Raw genomic sequence first — 9,290 nt, 5'->3', positions numbered from 1 at the left:
GCCCACACCTCCCTCCCCACCCCCCAACGTCACCGCTAAGGTTTGGGTTTGAGTTTGAGGTTAAATATAGCCTCACGCTTCTTCTAGAGTCACACTTGGGTGTATCAAAAGGGCAAATCGGTCTCCAAATGATTCTCTGGAGGGGAAACAAGAAACCACATCTGTTTTCTCTCCCGGGGCCCCATGGTTTGCAGAGACATAAAAGGTTTGCGATGAACTGGCTTCTTGGATCTTCCGTGGAGACTAACCTGCAGAAATGCAGCGGTGGTGGGGGGGGGGGAGGTCAAAACCAGCTACTCAGCACTCTCCACTCTCCTCCTTCTCTCCACTCGGATTCCGACCCCCCCCCTCCCCCACCGCCCCGTTCCTTTTTATTGCTGACGTGACAGAAGCCTGCAGGAAACATGGACCTGGAGAAGTTAATTCAGAAGGAAAGCAGGGGGAGAGGAGAGAGGCCTGGGAGCCAAGGTTTTCAGGTCAGATTAGCGCCATAGACTTCAGTCTTTTCTGAAGTGAGCATGCAGAGCAGATGCACAGCCTTCCGTCTGTTCTGGTGATAAACCAACCTTGTCTTGATGGCTGGACTTAGACAAAAAACCCACGTGCGGCCATGACAACCTTGCTTCCCTGACCCACTCAATGGCAAGCACACTGAAGGCACTTTCCACCTGAAATCAACCAGTGAAGGAGGTGTGATATTGTGACTTATAACAAAAATTATATATTTGGTTCTCATCCCTGTTTGGGGCACAGGGCTCCTAAAACCCTTGCAATTTCTTTAGTGACGAGGGTGATACAGGCATCTCTTGTTCTATTGATGAGGTGACTTTGGAAAGCATGCCCCTCCCCCACCAGATAACCAAAAGGATGGGGGCTGGTGGCCAGAGGAGCCAACCCTGTGATGCCAGGGTTAGAATTTTCAGTCCCACCCCCTCACCTTGGGGAAGGGAGAGGGGCTCAAGGTTGAATCAATCACTAATGGCCAATGGCTTAATCAATTGTGTCTATGAAATGAAGCCTCTATACAACCTGAAGGACGGGAAGAGAGCTACAGAAGGAGAGCTTCCGGACTGGTGGACACAGGAGGATGCAGGGGGAGTGGTGCCCAGAGAGGGCATGAAAGCTGTGCCCAGGTGAGCACCTGGGCTTGCCATTGGCATTTGAAGTGCATGTCGGGGGGAACATGGGGGGTATTGTTGTGGACTGAGTCCTTAACCTGTGGGATCTGGTGCTATCTCTGGGGAGATAGCATCAGAAGTGAGTTGAATTCTATGACACACAGCTCTTGTGGGAGACTTGCTTGTTGGTGGAGAGTCCCTGGGCCCATCCCCCACACATTAGATTTGGTGCAGAATCATTGCTAACAGATATGTTTGTGATGAAATAATTTCAGTGCTTTCCAATCTTTTCTGTATCATGGCATGAGTAGAAAATGATATTTGACGGCCTACTGTAGCAAACAGCACAAGCAGAAGGTGAGGCCACGGAGAGATCAGGCCTGTAACCCACCAGGACAAAACAACGGGAACCTTCTTGAGTCCCCTGAGCCCAGTCAGCTGTGTTATCTGAGGGGCAGAAGGCTGTTCATTACAGAGCGGCTTTAAATTCTTCAAAAGACTGACATTCACATGATTGATTCCTTCCTCCCTTCCTCCCCTTTGCCCCTTTTGATTAATTGATTGATTGATTCTTTCCATCATTAATTGAACTCCGTCTTTAGGGAAGGCAGGAAAAAAGCCCGTTAAACAACCACAAGGTAGTGCAAAATGTAGAAAGAGAATGGTCAGAGGGTATGTATTGAAATTTGTTCCTGAATCAGGTTCTTTCAAGCATGTGTTGCATATTGGAAAAGTTGGTGCCTTTATGGATGCAGCCTCTGGCCTCGCTCTCAGATTCCGGGATGGAGATCAGGGATCTGTGTTTCCACTCACCCTAGGAAGTCCTCAGTTCACACTTCGGGAAACCTGCTCAAAACAGTGCCACACACCATCTCTTCTCCCTTTATTGACTGAATGTCAGGATGCTCAGAGTCACCTGAGTATTAATGGCCTGAGTATAGGGGCCATTTAATGTTTACCTTTAACTCTCTCCTGTCCATACTTAGGTACTTGTTCCACACCAAGTACGTTCAACACCAAGCATTTCTAATCTTTCTGTTCTCCAAAGAGCACCCAATGTCGAGCCAGAACTTCAAGGGCAAAAGGGTTTTCAAGCTTTGGTGTCACTGCTCTCCAGGATTGTTCGAAGGGTCTGGGCTTTTCCAAGGGGCAGGTTCTGATGTGCTCAAAGGTGTTGTCTGCACTTGGTCTGCTTTTGCTCTGGACCTGGTTTGTCTGAAAACAAGCTATGAGTTTGCGTGCATGAAGAAAATGGCTGCATAGTATAAAACAAGACTCTATGAACTTGACCAACACTTTAGGAAAGAGCTGGATGAAGCAAACAAATGCATGATGAACACATGCTTTGGGCTTTCCCAATGAGCCTGGGACGCCTTCCCTATTATTTGTCCCTGAGGCCTAGCAGACACTCTCAGGCCTGTCCAGAACCTTAAGTTCTTTACCTCTATTAACAAGCCAAATAGCAGGGTCACCATTTAATTTATGTTCATCCAGATGCCGTTGAGAGCCTAGAGGATGCTGTCAGTTACACTGGACAAAACTGTACACAAGACTGTACTGGGCCCCCAGCTGATGCCCACTTCCTTAAAGAGGAGGAACTCGAGACTGTCAGCGCAAACTGATGTAAAACCTGTGATATCAGCCAGCTCGTTCATAGAAGCCTGTCTGATCTGTCCTTGCTTGCCTGCCTGCGACAATGACGTCCACCCGCCAGCCATGGAAACTTGGCAGACCCACTGGCCTTTGCGAACTTGTCTTCTTTTCTGTCAAAGGAGCTGAGTCCTCTTCCCAGGCCTGTTCAGAGACTCAGCACTGACTAAGGAGACCGTGTTATCTTCTTTCTTCTTTTCTGTTCCCTCCTTGTTTCATTCAGGGCCCCTGCCTTATTCAGCACCAACCTGTAAATGGTTACACCTATGGTTATTGTTACTCATTTTGAAACTCTTTTTTTTTTTTAAGGTTTATTTATTTTTGAGAGAGAGAGAGTGAGCATGAGCGAGCATGTACCAGTGGGGCAGGGGCAGAGACAGAGGGAGACAGAAGATCCCAAACAGGCTTCACACTGTTAGCAGAAAGCCCAACGCGGGACTTTAACTCATGAACCGTGAGATCATGACCTGAACTGAAGCTGGATGCTTAACTGACTGAGCCACCCAGGCACTCCTCAAAACTCCTTTCAATATACAAACCAAGTTGATAACAAATCAAAGACATATTTAATTGTAGACATAGAGGATTATATCCTTTCATCTGCATGTCACTCACCTCAGGCACATTGAACGTCCCTTTCCTGGAGGCTGGGAGTCCAGAGCATCCATCTAGTGTAACACCTGGCATAGCTGGGGTATGCTGTCGAAGTGAGTTCTAGCAACCGAATTGAGCCCATTAAGTTCTGGCAATAGTCCTGAGGCTAAAAGAAGTTCTTTCTTAATGGTGGCAGGAGCCTGGGATCCCCTCTGTTTAGAGTGATGAGAGTTTTTCTGAGTTTCATTCCGCTGCCATCTGAGACAGCACCTGCTATGAAAGGAGGGGTGAGATGCCACAAACATTACTAGAAAGTGGGTGAGTCAGAGGAAAGCCTGCAGGGATTTCCCGAGCTCTGGAGACAGAGAGCCCTTCAGCCCCAGAACATGGAGAGAAGAGGTTTTAGGTGTGTTGCTTGCTAATGAGTTGATCAGATTCAGTGTTTATTCAGGACCATCCTTGAAAACAGGAGTGGGCACTACGGGGGTAAAAGGCACAGCGCAGGGCATATAGTTAATGGTAGTGTAATAGTGGTGACGACCGTTGGGGTGAGCGTAGCATAACCCATCATTACCTTGTGCAACCAAAGCTAACGTTTCATTGTGTCAACCATATTTCAATAAAATAAGATGAATAAAAATAGTTTAAGAAAACAACCCAGGAGAGGGTAAACTGGTCCTTGAGCAGAATCTAGCCTGATGTCTGTTTTTGTAGGGTACAGAAGCTAAGGCTAGTTTTTCCATTTTCAAATGACGGGGCTGGGGAGGGGGGAGGGAGGAGGAATGAAGAGAAGAACGACATTGCATCACCTGTAAAAATTATATGAAATGGCACTTTCAGTATCCACAAATCGAGTTTTGTTGGAACACCGCCACGCCCACGTGCCCACGTGTGGTCTCCAGTTGCTTTCTACTACAACAGTACAGCAGCCACCGAACCCACATGACACCTTGCTGCTTGGTGCATTAGAAATTATAACTCAACAGCACCTGGGGTGCCTCGCCTTCTCACATACCAGGACACTTCATTTTATTTTTTATTACCAGCTATTCTGAAGACTTCAAAATATGGAGTGCGGGAGAGTCGGAGAGCAAATCAGAGGCAATGGGGCTCCAACTCAGTAGTTGCTGAAGATGATTTCGCTGACCATTGTAGACCACAGTACCCCACAATTTACTTACTTGTTTTCATTTTTATTTATTAAAAAAAGTTTTAACGTTTTATTTATTTCTGAGAGACAGAGAGAGACAGTGTGAACAGGGGAGGGTCAGAGAGAGAGGGAGACACAGAATCTGAAGCAGGCTTCAGGCTCTGAGCTAGCTGTCAGCACAGAGCCGGTCACTGGGCTCGAACCCACGAGAGGTGAGATCAAGACCTGAGCCGAAGTTGGATGCCCAACTGACTGAGCCACCCCAGTGTCCCACTTGTTTTCCTTATTAAACTTGTGCTTACAGGGGGTTGGAGATTGAGATGGGGTGGAATTTGTCTATTTAACTGCACCAGACTCACCTAGTAGCTGTTTTCAAACACCTCTTTGGTGTTCAAAAATAACTGTTCTAGCGATTCTTCTTAAAATCCATTTTGTTCATGGCAAATGTTATCTCTTGTTACACAACTATACTATATGTATATATAATATGCATAGCTGTATATATGTGTAGGTACACATATTTTTTATTTGTAGTTATATAGCAAGGATACATAATATCCTTGATTTTGCCTCTTCACCCACAGAGCCTGAAGTATTTATTCCTCTGCCCTTTACAGAAAAAGTCTGCCTCTCATAGCTTTAAAAGTTCCTGTTGATCCCTGAAAAAGTCTAGAGTCCTAGCATTCACTGGCATGTGGCTCAGCCCAGCTGTGCTCCAGTCTGATCTTACCTGATTTCCCATGTGCAGCTGCAGCTACAGCCCCTGTGGGCTGAGCCCCTCCCCTTTCACTTCCTGCCCGCAGAGGGGCTGTTTCCTGGGGGCCCGGTGTCATCAACCAAGATGACTGCAGTCAGGGAGGGCACATTTCCTCTGGCTTTATGTTTCCATGAGAGTAATAATAACTGCTGACATACACATTGATCACTTACTGTATACCAGGGACTGTTCCAGCTATCTTGCTTATAGCATCTAATTTAATCTTCCAGCCCACTGAGGTGTGTATTATTACCATTTCCATCTTACAGATCACAAAAGCGAGACTCAGAGAGGGTAAGCAACCTGTCAAGGTTGAACAGGTAGAAAGCGGCAAACCTTTGCACTCAGCTGGTTTAGTTCCACATCCTGTGCTGATGGCTTTGCCCAGGGCCTCTCTGGAAACATGTCTGGGTTTTGCCACCTTTCTCTGACCCTGCGTAGAGGCCATCTTCATGACCCAAATGGGGGAGGGGGTCACAGATAGTGGGACAACCAATTAAATGCCTTCAGATTTAGGGATTCAGTTTCCTTTCTGGGTTGTCTTGGGCAGCAGTTCTGGGTCAGGGTGTCTGCTCTGTAGTCCCCAAATATCCACCCCACTGTCCACGCTTGGATGGAGGGCTGAGGTATACTGGCAACCCACCACCCTCTATTTTCCTATTACTTTATTTTTTTAGAACTGTGTTGAATTTTAGAAAATTTGATTAGATAGTACAGAAAGTTCCATATATTCTATATCCTTTCCCCTATCATTAGCGTCTTAGAATGGTAGCTTTTTACAAATAATGAACCAAAATTAATATATTTTTATTAACAAAGTCCACTTAGATTTCCTCAGCTTTTACTGATTGTCCCTTTTCCGTTCCCCGGTCCCACCCAGAATACCACATTGAAGTTTTTCGTCATGTCTTCTTAGGCTCCTCTTGGCTCTGGTGGTTTCTCAGATTTTTCTTGTTTTGATGACCTTGACCATTTTGAGGATGACTGATTGGTATTTTGTAGAAAGTCTCTCAATTGGAATTTGTCTGAAGTTTTTCCTCACACTTAGACTGGGGTTATGGGTTTGAGGGAGGAAGACCACCAAGGTAAAGTGTGAGTCTCATCCTATCATAACAAGGGTTCTTGCTATCATGTGATTTATGTTGATGTTGACCTTGATCACTTGGCTGAGGTGTGTCTTTCAGGCGTCTCCACTGTAAAGTTACTCATTTTTGGCATGCTTTTTTGACCATAAGTCTAGAGCCATGTTCTCCAACTGGCTTTCTCAGCAATAAAGCTGAGATTTTGACCTCCCGTGATCTATCTGTTATGTCTTATTTCTCAATTGATTCCATACTTGAGAAGGGAAAAAATAAATTAATATTAAGTACTGAATCCCTAAGACCTCAATAGTACCGATCTGACAAAATACTGTTCATCTCTTAAGATTTATCAAGTGTCACCTCCTCTTTGAAGCCTTCCCTGATCTCACCAGGTGGAGTTAATATGTCCTAGTTGTTCCCACAACCTCCACCTACATCTCTGTCATGGGACTTCTCACTTGTTTCCTCCGCAAGATTCTTAGCCTTTCAAGGGCACTGGCCAAGTTTATTAATCTCTAAGTCCTTGCAACCTGATTTAGAGGCTGGAATTTAGAAGATACTTAGTATTTGCAGAATGAAGAGCCATTCACTCCAAATCAATGAAGGTGACTTCTCCAGGATGGAGACTTAGTGGGACTCCTTTTGGTTGGAGTAAGGCAGCCCTGGCGACCAGCTCCATTCTCTTTCCAGTTCTGTGAGAAGGAGGCAGTGCTGCCTAGGTGGTGCGGCTGAAATAATACTTAAGTCCAGGACCCATGTGCAATTAAGACTGAGAACTCCATCAATATTTACAGTTGTTACTGAATGTGCAGCAAGAGGAAGGTGGTCTTCCCTGGCTACTAAGGTTCCTATTTGTTCCGCCTTTGAAAAAAGTCTCAAAAAAGGATTGTAGTCTTAGAAACTGGTAAGTAATAATCATAAAAATAGCTATCATTGTTGAGCAAATATGATAAGCACCATGCTAGATGTTTATACTTATGATATTTAATTCTTACAGCTCTGCAAGGTAGATCATTGCCTGGATCTTACCCAAAGGTCATATGACTAGAGACCCAGAGAGGTAAAGCCACTCACTCAGGGCCACAAAGCTCTGAAAGCCTGGACTTCGGTGGGTCTAATTCAGAGTTCATCCAATTTCCACTGATTCTACACTGATTCCCATCTTAACTTTTTGCTTCATTTTCTGCTTCTGTAATTAGCTGAGTCTAAGAAACTGATGTGAGAAAGGACACAGTATTGGCCAACAGAACACAGCAGATGGACCAAGGTTCTGTTCTTTTTTCAAAAATAAGTCTCCATTTTTGTCATCTGGCCCTAAAGAATGCTGACTGTAAGCTATTTCTGTACATTTTACCTGAATCTTTCCTGATATGACTTACTGTGCTTTCTTGATTTTAATATGCACATTTTCCTACATTTTAACATCTTTTAAGATTCGAAAGTCTCTGCCAATTGCATCCATCCTGGATTGAAATCAAGTTCCTTAAGAGGGGATCTGCAGATAGTTCTATTTACAGCTCTCTCAGTTGGGGGTCCTACCTGCTTGAGTTCAAATTCTCCAGGGACTATTTTATCCCCACCTGCACCCAGTGCAAATTGAGACTTGTGAGTCTTCTGCTGTTCCTTTTTGTGTTATGAATTTATTTTCATTTCCTCCTACACTGAAGGCATAGTCTTTGGTAGACCAGCTTTCTTTGGAGAGTATCCCAATACTGGCCAGTTTTTTTCTTTCTTATTGTTACATAAAATAAAAATGTGTCTCATACAGTCAATGGTGTTTTATTTTATTTTATCTTATTTTATTTTATTATTTTTAGAGAGAGCACGCAAGTGGGGGAGAGGAGCAGAAGGAGAGAGAGAGAGAGAGAGAGAGGGATAGAGAGTGAGAGAGAATCTTAAGCAGGCTTCATGCTCACTGTGGAGCCCAACATGGGGCTCAATCCCATGACCCTGGTATCAAGACCTGAGCCAAAATCAAGAGTCAGATGCTCAACTGACTGAACCACCTAGGCATTCCATAGTCAATGGTATTTTAGACCCAATAAAATATATTGTTTATTGAAGTGTGATGTTAGTTTCAAGCAGCGTGGTAACCGGTCTTCACGATGCCCTTCCCTGTCCCCTGTGTGATTCTTGCCTCCTGATATGCACACCCTTGTGAGTCCCCTTGCACACTGAAGAAGGCTGGCCTGTGCCACCAGGAGGACATTATGGAAATGACATAGTGTGACTTCCAGTGTTGGGTCACAGAAGACCTTGCTACTTCTGTCTTGTTTTCTTTTGGAGAACCCATTTTGGAAGAAGCCAGCTGCCATGTTGTGAGGACACTCAGGCAGCCGCATGGAGAGGTCATTGCAAGAAGTTAGGGCCTTCTGCCAACAACCAGGACTGACTCGTCAGGCATGTGAGTGACAAACTTGAATGCAGACCCTCCAGCTCCAGTCAAGCCTTCAGATGACTGCAGCCCCACCTATCATCTCGATGGCAACCTTGTGTGTGGCCCTGAGTCAGAGCCACCCAGCCAAGTCACTTCCAGAATTATGAGTCACAGAAACTGTGAGATTGTAAATGCATATTGTTTTAAGTCACCACATTTTGGTGTGATTTACTATATAGCAATGACAACTAGTACAGAAGCTAGAAAAATATATGTTGAAACCAAAAGTTTTGCTTGTCTTTTCGAAAGCAGTTTTTAGTTTCTTGTTTTCTAATGTTCCCTTTCTGCATTAATAAAGGAAACTATTATTTTCAGGAAAATTGAGATCTAAAGAAATTATGAATATTTGCTATGTCTAATGTAAAGGCAAAGACATGCAAGTGACATCATACTTTATGCATGCTTCAAATTTTATAGTTTTATTGAGAGGTTTTTCTAATAATGATATTATAAGTAGGAATAAAATATGTATTCCTTTTTGTTTCAATGGGGGAAATATTGG

At 44.4% G+C, this 9,290-nt stretch overlaps 1 long non-coding RNA gene across 1 annotated transcript; it reads left to right on the top strand.

The window, feature by feature from the left end:
* The first annotated feature begins 441 nt into the window (after nucleotides 1–441).
* On the top strand, nucleotides 442–2,942 carry LOC144241598 (uncharacterized). The gene is made up of 3 exons (XR_013338119.1): nucleotides 442–690; nucleotides 1,018–1,133; nucleotides 2,613–2,942. It is a non-coding gene; the product is annotated as an uncharacterized LOC144241598 (long non-coding RNA).
* Nucleotides 2,943–9,290: the final 6,348 nt, after the last annotated feature.

Source organism: Crocuta crocuta, unplaced genomic scaffold, assembly GCF_008692635.1.
Source record: "Crocuta crocuta isolate KB4526 unplaced genomic scaffold, BGI_CrCroc_1.0 scaffold25, whole genome shotgun sequence".
Taxonomy (NCBI): Eukaryota; Metazoa; Chordata; class Mammalia; order Carnivora; family Hyaenidae; genus Crocuta; species Crocuta crocuta.
The sequence above is the reverse complement of the archived record's forward strand: the minus strand, read 5'-3'. Positions and strand labels throughout refer to the sequence as shown.